We start from the raw sequence: 13,491 nt of genomic DNA, 5'->3' as shown, positions 1-13,491 counted from the left end.
GCCTGTAATCCCAGCACTTTGAGAGGCCAAGACGGGCGGATCACAAGGTCAGGAGATCGAGACCATCCTGGCTAACACGGTGAAACCCCGTCTCTACTAAAAAAAATACAAAAAACTAGCCGGGCGAGGTGGCGGGCGCCTGTAGTCCCAGCTACTTGGGAGGCTGAGGCAGGAGAATGGTGTGAACCCGGGAGGCGGAGCTTGCAGTGAGCTGAGATCTGGCCACTGCACTCCAGCCTGGGCGACAGAGTGAGACTCCGTCTCAAAAAAAAAATAATAATAATAAATAAAAATAAAAATAAAGTTAACCGGGCCCAGTGGCTTACGCCAGTAATCCCAGCGCTTTGGAAGGCCGAGGCAGGTGGATCACCTGAGGTCAGGAATTCAAGACCAGCCTGGCCAACACAGTGAAACCTCGTCTCTACAAAAAATAGCCGGGTGTGATGGCGGGTGCCTGTAATCTCAGCTACTCGGGGCTGAGGCACGAGAATCACTTGAACCCAGGAGACAAAGCCAGCAGCGAGACATGATCACCGGGGCACTTCAGCCTGGGCACTGAGCGAGATTTCAAACAAAAAAAAACTATAGTTGACCCTTGAGCAATGCAGGGGTTACAGGTGCTGACCCCTCGCACATCAAAAATTATCTTTACCTTTCCCAGAACATAACTACTAATAGTCTACTGTTGACCAAAAGCCTTATCAATAACAGAAACAGTCAATTAATATATTTTTGTGTTACATGTATTATTTTATTCTTATCAAATAAGCTAGAGAAAAGAAAATGTTATTACGAGAAAATCTATTCACTAAGTGGAAGTGGATCATCATAAAAGTCTTCACCCTTGCCGTGACCATGTTGAGGAGGCTGCGGAGGAGGGGGTGAGGGGGTGAGGGCGGGAGGGCTGGCCTTGCTGTCTCAGGGGTGGCAGAGGCCAGGCAGGTAGAGGAGGTGGAAGGCTGGGCAGGAGAGGCAGGCGTTCCTGGTGTAACTTTTATTGAGAAAAATCCACGTATAAGTGTCCATGTTGAGGAGTTCAGACCCACGTTGTTCAAAGGTCATCTGTACATCTGTCATTTCATACCAGTCTGGAAAAGACAGGCTACTCAGCACAGCTCAAGGAAAGTCGGGGAGTCATCTGGAGAAATACTTTCAGTTGATCTCTATCTCGCAACTTGCACCAAAGTATATTCCAGGTAGATACATACAGGATACGTGTGTGTGTGTTGGGGGGGAGGGGGCGTGTCTATTTTTTCCCCTCTAAATATGAATTTCTACTCATATTATTATTTCCTTTCTTATTGCTTTTTTCACCTTATTTATTTATATATTTCTAGGAAAGAGAATTCGCAACAGGTGTCAAACACATACTCTGAAATTAGGGAGAGGACTGCCATGAATGTATTCTTAAAATAATAGCTTTTTTTTTTTTTTTGAGACAGAATGTGTTTTTTTTTTTTTTTGAGATGGAGTCTCGCTCTGTCACCCGGGCTAGAGTGCAGTGGTGTGATCTCGGCTCACTGCAACCTTCACCTTCCGGGTTCAAGGGATTCTCCTGCCTCAGCCTCCCGAGTAGCTGGGACTACAGGCGCGTGCCACCACACCCGGCTAATTTTTTATTTTTAGTAGAGACGGGGTTTCACCGTCTTGGCCAGGCTGGTCACGAACTCCTGACCTCAGGTGATCCGTCCTGAGGGACCAGGCATGGTGACTCATGCTGTAATCTCAGCACTTTGGAAGGTCAAGGTAGGAGGATTGCTTGAGGACAGGAATTCAAGACCAGCCTGGGCAGCACAGCCAGACCCTGTCTCTACAAAAAAATTTCTTTTTAAATTATCCAGGTGTAGTGGTCCATGCTTGTGGTCCTGAGTCCAGCCGAGGTGTTAGGATCATTGGAGCCCAAGATGTCAAGGCTGCAGTGAGCTGTGATGGTGCCACTGCAATCCAGCCTGGGCAACAGAGTAAGACTCTATCTCAAAACAATTAAAAAACAAATAGTGGAGATCAGGAAACAATCAAATGTCCATTGAGGAATGAATGGATAAAGAAAATGAGATCTATACGTACCATGGAATAGTAGTCAGCCTTGAAAAGGAAGGCCTGTCATACGCTACAGCATGGATGGACCTTACGGACATTATACTATAAGCCAAGCACGGAGAACAAATACCGCATGCTTCCCCATCTACAAGTTACCTGACATAGTCAAATTCAGAAGCAGAAAGTAGAAGGGTGGTTGCCAGGGACAAGGGGGAGGGAAAAATGAGAAGGTACTAAACAGAGTCGGGGAGACCAGGCTCAGTGGCTCACACCTATAATCCTAGCACTTTGGGAGGCTGAGGCGGGTGGATCACTTGGCGGATCACTTGAGGTCAGGAGTTAGAAACCAGCCTGGCCAACATGGAGAAACCCCGCCTCTACTAAAAATATGTTTTAAATTCTCCAGGCATGGTGGTGGGCACCTGTAATCCCAGCTCCTTGGGAGGCTGAGGCAGGAGAATCTCTTGAACCCAGGAGGTGAAATTGTGCCATTACACTCCAGCCTGGGTGACAGAGCAAGACTCCATCTCAAAAAAAAAATAAAAAAATAAAAATAAAAAAATAAAACAAAGAGTGGGTGAACAGCTTGAGACGGGGGGTTTGAGACCAGCCTGGGCAACATAAAGAAATCCTGTCTCTACTATATATATATGTGTGTGTGTGTGTATACATATATATATATATATATATTTTGTTGTTGTTGTTGTTTTTAATTAGCTAGGTGTGGAGATGTGTGCCTATAGTCCCAGCTAGTTGGGAGGCTGAGGCACGAGGATCTCTTGAGCTCAGGAATTCAAGGCTGCAGTGAGCTAATTGTTACTTCATTCCACCCTGGGTGACAGAGCAAGACCCTGTCTCCAAATACACACACACACACACACACACTCTAAATAATTTGTCAGCAGTTTTTTCAGTAAAGAAATACTGGAGAATGGAGTAGGAGCTGAGAAATGTGAGGTGTGACTTGGAGTAAGCCAATTAATGAAGCAATTTTCCTCAGCTTTAAGGACAAAATTGTCTCTGAAGATTGGTTTCAGCTGTGATATAAAAAAATTTTTTAGTAGTCTGCAATTTCAATGGCAGCTTTTATTTATTTATCGAATAGATATTGAGCCTCTATTATACAGACAGCAATGAGCTCAGTGCTGAAAGTGACTAAAAATTATTTCTCTTCTTTGGGAGCAGAAGATATGTGTGCAAAAGAAGAAGAAAAATCTACAAAATGAAAGGACGTGTGCCTTGAGAGTGGTAGAATTTAAATTAATTAACTGCTTTGGCATTTTAGTGGCGGGAACATAACATTCTTGCTGGAACAATTATAAAAAACTTCTTGGAGAGGCCGGGCGCGGTGGCTCAAGCCTGTAATCCCAGCACTTTGGGAGGCCGAGACGGGCGGATCACGAGGTCAGGAGATCGAGACCATCCTGGCTAACACAGTGAAACCCCGTCTCTACTAAAAAAAAAAATACAAAATATTAGCCGGGCGTGGTGGCGGCGCCTGTAGTCCCAGCTACTCGGGAGGCTGAGGCAGGAGAATGGCGTGAACCCGGGAGGCGGAGCTTGCAGTGAGCTGAGATCCGGCCACTGCACTCCAGCCTGGGCGACAGAGCGAGACTCCGTCTCAAAAAAAAAAAAAAAAAAAAAAGACCCAATTCAGCTTGACAATATTCGCCTCTAACATGACACAGCAAGACATGGGGCCAGATGTGTGGGGAAGGGTCGGGGAACTGGAAGCGCACAGGTTTCCGGGTGTGCTGAACCCAGCCACTCTCAGCCAGTTGCCCAGGTTGGCCACTGGGAGGCGCTCTCCAAGAGCTTCAATCTCGGTAGCTTCCCTGAGGATTTACGGGGAGGTGTTTTGTTTGTTTCTGGAGAATAAAGGCTATATTGTTCATCCCCTTGCTTTAATAAATGTTAAACGATGAACATTTCCTTGTTTCAGGCTTTCTGCTGGGTGCTTTATATACTTGTCTCTTGAAGAGATTAAAAAAAAAAAAAAAAAGGTGGAGGAGGGGGAAGTCAAAAAGAAATTGTGTAAGTTGGGGAGCCTGGGCAGGAAACTTTGAAAAGCAGTTCAAACAAACAAGACAAATAAGAATTTAAACACTTGGTTGACATTTAGGAGTTATAGTCTAAGGCCAGGCATGGTGGCTCATGCCTGTAATCTCAGCACTTTGGGAGGCTGAGGTGGGTGGATCACCTGAGGTCAGGAGTTCGAGACCAGCTGGCGAACATGGTGAAACCCCCATCTCTACTAAAAATACAAAATTTAGCCGGGCATGGTGGTGGGCGCCTGTATTCTCAGCTACTTGGGAGACTGAGGCAGGAGAATCACTCGAGCTTGGGAGGCAGAGGTTGCAATGAGCCAAGATCACGCCACTGCACTCCAGCCTGGGTGACAAGAGTGAGACTCCATCTCAAAAAAAAAAAAAAGGAGTTAGAGTCTAACTTCTTCCCTCATTCTAATGCAGATTCTGGGGCTTGAGATTATTAGAGATAAATAATTTGAATTATTGCCATGTGTATAGAATTTAATATTGGTGAAGAATAATGGCAGATTAATTTAGAAAAACCCTTGAAAGCCAAGGTCACTTGTTCTGTGTCTTGCTTCTATCATATGATCCCCTTTGAGACGCCTGTCACTTAAGTCTGCAGGAATTATTAAAAACCTTTTAAGTTCTAGGTGGTGTAATACACCCAGTATATTAGGAAATAAATCATCATCCCACATTAAACTTGTATTTTATAGGGAAACAGGTGTTTAAGTATATACACATTGTTTCCTCATCTGTTTGTTTTTTGTTTTGTTGTTTTGTTGTTGTTGTTGTTGTTGTTTTTGTAGAGACAGAGTCTTGCTATGTTGTCCAGGCTGGCCTTGAACTCCTGGGCTCAAGGGGTCCTCCTGTCTCAGCTTCCCAAGTAGCTGGGACTATAAGTGCACACAACTTCCTTAATGAGAAAGTCCACTTTTTGCTTTTCTTAGGAAAATCTTTTTTTTGAGACAGTCTCTCTGTCGTCCAGGCTGGAGTGCAGTGGCACGATCTTGGCTCACTGCAACTTCCTCCCCGCAGATTCAAGCAATTTTCTGCCTCAGCCTCCCAAGCAGCTGGGATTACAGGTGGCTGCCACCACGCCTGGCTAATTTTTGTATTTTTAATAGAAATGGGGTTTCACCATCTTGGCCAGGCTTGCCTTGAACTCCTGACCCTGTGATTCACCTGCCTCGGCTTCCCAAAGTGCTGGGATTACAAGCATGAGCCACCGCACCTGGCCTGGAAATCTTAACGTTTATTCATAAGACTCTACCAGTCACCCCCACTGCAAAAAATAGGATCTTTAACGGAAAGAAACATGAGACTAGTTGTTCTAATGGCACCTGCTTCATGCCAGACACCATTCTCAACACTTTCAACACATGACCCCGTGAGGTGGACGTCAGTTCCTGCCCCACTGACAGATGAGAAAACAATATCTAGTTATGTGACTTGTCTTAGATTCACAGAGGGGGCTTTTTTTTTTTTTTTGAGACGGGGTCTCCCTTTGTTGCCCAGGTTGGAGTGTAGTGGCTCAACCTCTGCTCACCGCAACCTCTGCCTCCCAGGTTCCAGTGATTCTCCTGCCTCAGCCTCCAGAGCAGCTGGGATTACAGGCGCCCACGACATGCCCGGCTAATTTTTTTTGTTTTTAGTAGAGACGGGGTTTCTCCATGTTGGTCAGGCTAGTCTCGAACTGCTGACCTTGTGATCTGCCTGCCTTGGCCTCCCAAAGTGCTGGGATGACAGGCGTGAGCCCCTGCGCCCGGCCCAGAGGCAGCCTGATTTCAGAGTCCCGACTATCAACCGCAGAGCCAGGCTGCCGTTTCCACAGAACTGAATGAGCCGCAAATGCAAAGCTCACAGAGTTTGGTTGGCAGCCAGACTCCTTGAGTTTTGTGACCAGAAGGAGGCTTGCTGGGCAAGGATCCTGTCAAGTCGGTCCCTGACAGTGGATGCGCTGAGGTCCCCGGATCCCTGAACTATCCAATAATAATTGGTGCTGGATGCTGCCTGGGGACACTCCTCCCATGCTGGTTGATTACTTGCAGCCACAGTTGGTGAGGCCAGAGAAGAGAGCGCTTACTTCTAGGTGAGTTTATGACAGGGCTTTCAAAAGGAGCCAGCAAGGCCGGGCACGGTGGCTCATGCCCGTAATCCGGGCATTTTGGGAGGCCGAGGCAGGCAGACCACCTGAGGTCCGGTGTTCGAGACCAGCCTGATCAACATGGAGAAACCCAGTCTCTACTAAAAAAATACAAAAATTAGCCGGGTATGGTGGCACGTGCCTGTAATCCCAGCTACTCGGGAGGCTGAGGCAGGAGGATCGCTTGAACCTGGGAGGCGGAGGCTGCGGTGAGCCAAGATCATGCCATTGCACTCCAGCCTGGGCAACAAGAGTGAAACTCGTCTCGGAAAAACAAAAAACAAAAAAAAAAAAAAAAAAAAAAACGGAGTGAGTGAAGCCTCTCGAGAAAAAGCTAACTGGAGCCTTTTCCACCGTCTCTCTTCCTTGGCTGTGGAGGTGCAAAGATGTAAGGAAATGTGTTAAGCTAGGGTGCCATAGGGTTGTAGAGAACCCTAGAAAAGAAGGAGGGTTTTACATCGAGCCGGGAAGTCAGGCCTGTGGGAATTCATGGCAATCACCAAGCACCACGTCAGGTTCTCTGGGGAGAATGGCTGGGAGCCCGAGCGCTGAATGCCTTCAAGGGGTTGTGAGGCGCGGGGCGGGCAAGGTTGAAACTGAGGGAATCTAAAGGAAGACTTCGAGAACATTTGAGGAAAAGCACCCCAGAAGACTGAAAGTCTCACTGACAGAGCATCTGCATCTGGGGGGACAAGGAATACTTTGGGGCCACATCTGGGCCAGGACGCTGACGCCACATCCTCAGTACGACTTCACGGCTCTGTCTTCTACGATAGACGCCCCGCCATGTCCCCTTTCAACTCCCCAGTCCCTTATAATAGTGGCTCCCTAACTAACCTGGGCCTCTGAATCACCTGAGGAGTTACAGCCACCTGGAGCCCGAGTCCCACCTCCAGGGGTTCTGAGTAAACAAGTGGAGCATCCTAATGAGTCTGCAGCCCTCCGGGGGTGGCTGTCAGCCTCACCTGGAACTTTAACTCTTGAGACCGCCGCCCCGCCAGACCTGTGGAGTCAGAGGCTCTGGGGTGGGCCCCGCACTCTGCTCTATCGAGCCCTCCGGGTGATTCTGAGTCCAGCACACAGAAGTCTGGGAGCCACAGGTTTAAGAATCAGAATTGGCTGGGCGCGGTGGCTCATGCCTGTGATCCCAGCACTTAGGGAGGCTGAGGTGGGTGGATTACCTGAGGTCCGGAGTTTGAGACCAGCCTGGCTAACATGGGTGAAACCTTGTTTCTACTAAAAATACAAAAAATTAGCCAGTCATGGTGGCGGGCGCCTGTGATCCCAGCTACTCAGGAGGCTGAGGCAGGAGAATCGCTTGAACCCGGGAGGCGGAGGTTTCAGTGAGCCGAGATGGCACCACTGCACTCCAGCCTGGGCAGTGAAGTGAGACTCCGTCAAAAAAAAAAAAAAGAAAGAATCAGAATTGTTATCACTTTTCAGGTGATTCTAACATGCAATGAAGTTACGAAGTTAAGAATCACAGCTGTCACAAATAAAACCACCTCACAAAGACTGGGTTCCCAGGCAGCTGCAGGCTGGCTCCCGGGACAGGCTTTTACTCTGCCTCTTAGCAAAACTGTGTCTCCGTCCCCTCATTCCAGATGAGAGTTCCCAGCGTGAATGCCGGTAGACAGTGACATTCTGAGGGAGGTCTCCGGTGGAGGGAGGAAAGTCCCAGACAACTTCTACACAGGCTAAGAATGGCAAGTGTGACTCAGAAGAGGAAGGAATGTGATCGTGAGCTGACATTAAAGACAAATTCCTGTTGCTGCAAAAAATCAGGTCAAGATGAGTGGTTTTTATTGATTTTTCTCTCCTTAATCCTTCTCTTCCTCCCTGAAAAGTATGAAGGCTATAGCTTGGATCTACCAGATTTCAAGAAAGAGCTGACTTCTTCCATCTGTTCACATCATTGGATCAAACCACTTGTAATTGCAGGTGCACGCAGACCTTGCTGCGAGTGCCTCTGAGGAGATGGAAAGGAACGCCTGGCGATGGCACCTGTGCTCTGAGGTGTACTGTGCCGTAGGGGATGATGGCTGAGATGGCAAAGCATCTGAGATGTCATATAATGGATTTCAAGAATAGCACATGTGAGATGCACCCAAAAAGCCTGAAGGCTTGTGTTGACAGATCAGATGCTCCTGTGTGAGACTGGTGTTCTGTCTCAGCAACACAAGTCTCTCTCAAAATTCATCACTGGGAAGGCAAAAGTCATCTTCAAGGTAAGACTGTCTTCTCTGAAGAGTTCAGGCCGGGCATGGTGGCTCACACCTGTAATCCCAGCACTTTGGGAGGCCAAGACAGGCAGATCACCTGAGGTCGGGAGTTCAAGACCAGCCTGACCAACATAGAGAAACCCTGTCTTTACTAAAAATACAAAATTAGCTGGGCGTGGTGGCACATTCCTGTAATCCCAGCTACTCGGGAGGCTGAGGCAGGAGAATTGCTTGAACCTGGTAGGCAGAGATTGCAGTGAGCCAAGATAGCGCCACTGCACTCCAGCCTGGGGGACAGAGCGAGACTCCACCTCAAAAAAAAAAAAAAAAAAAAAAAAAAAAGAAAGAAAGAAAAAGAATAAAAGAAAATTTCAGGGGTTCATTCTTAATCATTCTTTCCTTCTTTAAGACATGGTGTCTTCAAAATAATTCCCATTAGCTCATTCATTTTCTATCCCTGACCTGTCAACAATGGAGACTCAGGAGTCCCAAAAGCCCCCTTTTGACTGACAGTAATGCTAATTTTCACATTCTTTTTTTTTTTTTTTTTTTTTGAGACTGAGTCTGGCTCTGTCGCCCAGGCTGGAGTGCAGTGGCCAGATCTCAGCTCACTGCAAGCTCCGCCTCCCGGGTTTATGCCATTCTCCTGCCTCAGCCTCCGGAGTAGCTGGGACCACAGGCGCCCGCCACCTCGCCCGGCTAGATTTTTGTATTTTTTAGTAGAGACGGGGTTTCACCGTGTTAGCCAGGATGGTTTCGATCTCCTGACCTTGTGATCCGCCCGTCTCAGCCTCCCAAAGTGCTGGGATTACAGGCTTGAGCCACCATGCCCGGCTAATTTTCACATTCTAATTCATGCCTAAATTTATGCTTACTTTTGACTTCATAGCTCTAGCATAGCAACCTCCAGGAGAGGATAATAGTTATCCTTTTCAGAATGAGGCCCAAAAAGTCCTGAGTTCTCTACACAAGGCAACGGTCTCACGAGCGGACAACTGCCTCGGCAGAGAAAAATGAACAGGTGAGTGTGCCTGGGGCTCTTCCGAGTAAGGACGGCCGCGTGATTACGGAGCGGTCTTCAGTGAGCTCAGGGCCACAGGCTGCAGCTTCTCCTCACCACGGTGTAAACACCGATTTGCCCAAATGCGGGCACCCGAACTATATAAAGGCCAGAAAATATAATGAGTTCTTGCCTCAAGGAAACTATCCTCATGGAAGAGTCAGAAAAGTCACTGGACAGTCACGATCTAGAAACTGTGGTAAAATGGCTGTAGTGGATACAAAGCACCAAAGCCAGAAACAGTTTCAAAGAAATAGTTAAGGATTCTACTCAAGTGTCACTTCTTCCACCCTAATAGGGTTTGAAGGAACAAGAAGGCTCAGAGGGCACCATTATTATGTAGGAAGGACTGGAAGGAGGAGTAAGTCAAGCTCCTCATCAACAAAAGTTATTTGGGAGAAAATAGGCAGGGCCTTACACATCTAAAAAACGTTTACTTAATTCCACAGTAAATATATATCCACCGAAGTGTTAAACAGAAGACCGGCAGGGAGAGAGATTATTTTTTTATTTTTTATTTTTTTGACTGGCTTCAGGTTGGGATCAAAATAGTTTACACTGTCAGAGAACTTGATTGTTGGTTGCAGTTCTCAGCTAAAAGCTGGGCTGGGGTAGTGGCAGTGGGATAGACAGAAGTGGAATTTAATGTTGTGTAAAGTCTTAGATATGCCAGGCGCGGTGGCTGACATCTGTAATCCCAGCACTTTGGGAGGCTGAGGCAGGCAAATCAAAATGTCAGGAGATCAAGACCATCCTGGCCAATATGGTGAAACCCTGTCTCTACTAAAAATACAAAAGTTAGCCGGGCATGGTGGCGGGCACCTGTAGTCCCAGCTACTCAGGAGGCTGAGACAGGAGAATTGCTTGAACCCAGGAGGCAGAGGTTGCAGTGAGCCAAAATTGCACCGCTGTGCTCCAGCCTGGGTGACAGAGCGAGACTCCATCTCAAAAAAAAAGAAAAAAAAGTCTTAGATAATAACACTTGGTAATTAACTATAGAAATACGAAGCAGATAGTCTTTCCTAGACAATACTGGTATTCCTGAACAACCGAGTGGACGTGGTTGCCTTTGACATGGGGAGAGAGTGATGTGTATATATATGTATATGTTTCATTTTGGACACCTTGACTTTGAGATGCCCTGCACAATATCTGAATAGAGAGTTCCAGTGATCGGTACATACATACATATGAGCCTGAAGATGAACAGAGGGACCTAAACTAGAGATAAAGTCCTGGCATACAGAAGGTAGCTGAAGACTAGATCACAGGTAGCTGTCCAGGAAGAAAATGTCGAATGGAGGGTCTCCATTGTCATGATTATAGAAGGCAGGTGAAACTCAAAGTTCAAATAGATCTTAAACATCCTTGGAAATTGTCCTACGAGGATTGGAAATCAACTGTAGGGCTAAAAATAGCATGTTTCTATAATGCAAAATAAAGGACTTGTTTTAGTATGACAAGAAAGTCATGTTGATTCAACATGACCTTTCCCTGGCACACTGAAGTTTGGTTGTAAGTGAGAGCAGTCGAAGGCAGAGAACACTAATGCAGCCAAGTGCAGCAAGCCCTCAGTGGGGTGATCTCTCTGCTATGATGAGATCATGATGGCCATCCACACCGCACTCTTCTTGGCTCAGTTTGACCAGATACTCTGTCATAGAGACGCAGATTTTGCTGTTCCTATGTGCATCTTGTCCTTGGCACCCTAACTCGGCAGCCTCAACCCTTTCCCAAATTTCTTATCAAATAACTCTCACTTCCTAAAAAAGCAGTTTCAATAGTTACCCAGTATTTTTGTTTTTGTTGTTGTTAGAAGTTTATGTGTCTTCGACTCTACATGTGGCTTTTTTTTTAAGGGCTGTTAACATTTTGTAAGCATCTGGTTTGAGTTGTCTAGGGATTGAGTGTTCCACTCTAACTCTTATGGAAGCACTATTATTTTAATACATTATTTGGCAGAGTGGGGTGTCTGTTTGTTTGCTTTTTAGGAAACAAACTGCACGTAGCAGAAATGCCTATATATGGAAAAATGCAGTATTTCATCAAGATCAAACTCTAGATTTAAATGAAAAAGGCATTTGAGTATATTAAGAGTCAAGAAGGCTGAGCATGGTGGCTCACACCTGTAATCCCAGCACCTTGGGAGGCCGAGGCAGGCAGATCACAAGGTCAGGAGATTGAGACCATCCTAGCTAACATGGTGAAACCCCGTCACTACTAAAAATACAAAAAATTAGCCGGGCGTGGTGGCGGGTGCCTGTAGTCCCAGCTACTCGGGAGGCTGAGGCAGGAGAATGGCGTGAACCTGGGAGGTGGAGCTTGTAGGGAGCCGAGATCGCGCCACCGCACTCAAGCCTGGGCCACAGAGCGAGACTCCATCTCAAAAAAAAAGAGCCAAGAAAATCAAAATCTATCAAGTGACATGTGTATGTTACCGAGAGCAGTGTTTTGAGCTTCATGAACAGGAAGCTGTGGTAAGAATTTAGTTTACCTACCGGGGCTTCTGACCAAATCCCAGTCAGCATCCTACAAACATGTCTGGTCATTATGTCACTTCAAGCTGCAAAAGAAACACCAGAAAACCACACAGGAAGGGACTCATCAACATCATCTGGTGGGAGGTTAGTTTCCTTGGTGGGTGCTGAACAGAAGCACCCTGGGTATCTGCAGCCTTAGAGTTCATGCCCAGTGAAATGTCCAGCCCAGTGACAGTGATTCCCTAGAAGGCTAGTGCCTTTTAACTGAAAGAAGGACCATAACCAGACTCTCCATACTTTTAGATATGTAAAAATCTATTTCGTTTTGTTTGTGAGATTTAGGAGAACTCGGCTATGGAAATAGCCAAGTAACTCCATTGTAAAACATACAATTGAGCCATTGATTTAGAGTTGTGATTCTAAGTTGAGGTTTAAATATATACAAAGCATTGTGGTGTTTCAGAATATCAGGTTCACTATTTTTATAAGTTTGATTTATCATATGAGAATTTTGGGCCGGGTGCAGTGGCTCATGTCTGTAATCCCAGCCCTTTGGGAGGCCAAGGCGAGTGGGTCTCCTGAGGTAATGAGTTTGAGACCAGCCTGACCAACATGGTGAAACCCCGTGTCTACTAAAAATACATAAATTAGCTGGGCGTAGTGGTGGGCGCCTATAATCCCAGCTCCTCGGGAGGCTGAGGCAGGAGAATTGCTTGAACCCGGGAGGTGGAGGTTGTGGTGAGCGGAGATCGCGTCACTGCATGCCAGCCTGGGCGACAAGAGCAAAACTCCATCTCAAATAAAAAAAAAAAAAAAAAAAAAAAAAGAATTTTGTGCTGAGGAAGGATATTTTTCAAGTCAGACAATTAAAGTATTTAAAAATATTGACTACATTAATTGATAACTATAACCTGACTATATAAAATGGCCTAGCTTTGTAAACGAGACCCAGCATAAGGGTCTTTTGAGTGGTAAAATTTGCTAGAATTATATAACAACTCTAAACAAACTTAAAAGTTTAAGAAAACCTATTTTGGGGTTTGGCTTTATAAATACGAACCTTCCAGATAGTCTACATATAAAACTACTACCCTTGTGGTCCCCCTACCCTGTGTATAAATTCACATACGATATAGGAAGGTCTACTGCAGAGCCATGGGAACCATCATGTCAAACGCTAACCTCTGCAAAACCCTCAAGGTTTTGAAAGGACAAGACCAAAGGCACATCTAGATGATAAGAAGAAACAAAGAAAAAAATTAAAAGAAAGGAAAAAGAAAAAAAAAGAAGAAACAAATAATTTATTTGTTTCGTACTTGGTAATAGTTTTCCTTTTAAACCACCCATCATTCTGAAGAAGAAAGCAAGCTTGCGTTTGTCTATTTGCCCAACAATGATTACCTCTAGAAGGGAACTGCAGGGATTAATGGAAGATACCTCAGGGTGAAGGGCGTCCACTCCACTTACTGCCTTTTCAGCTTCCGCTTCCTCCAGGAAGTATGTCCAGATC

This window comes from Macaca fascicularis, chromosome 5, assembly GCF_037993035.2.
Source record: "Macaca fascicularis isolate 582-1 chromosome 5, T2T-MFA8v1.1".
In the NCBI taxonomy this organism is placed as follows: domain Eukaryota; kingdom Metazoa; phylum Chordata; class Mammalia; order Primates; family Cercopithecidae; genus Macaca; species Macaca fascicularis.
Note: the sequence above shows the minus strand (reverse complement) of the source record.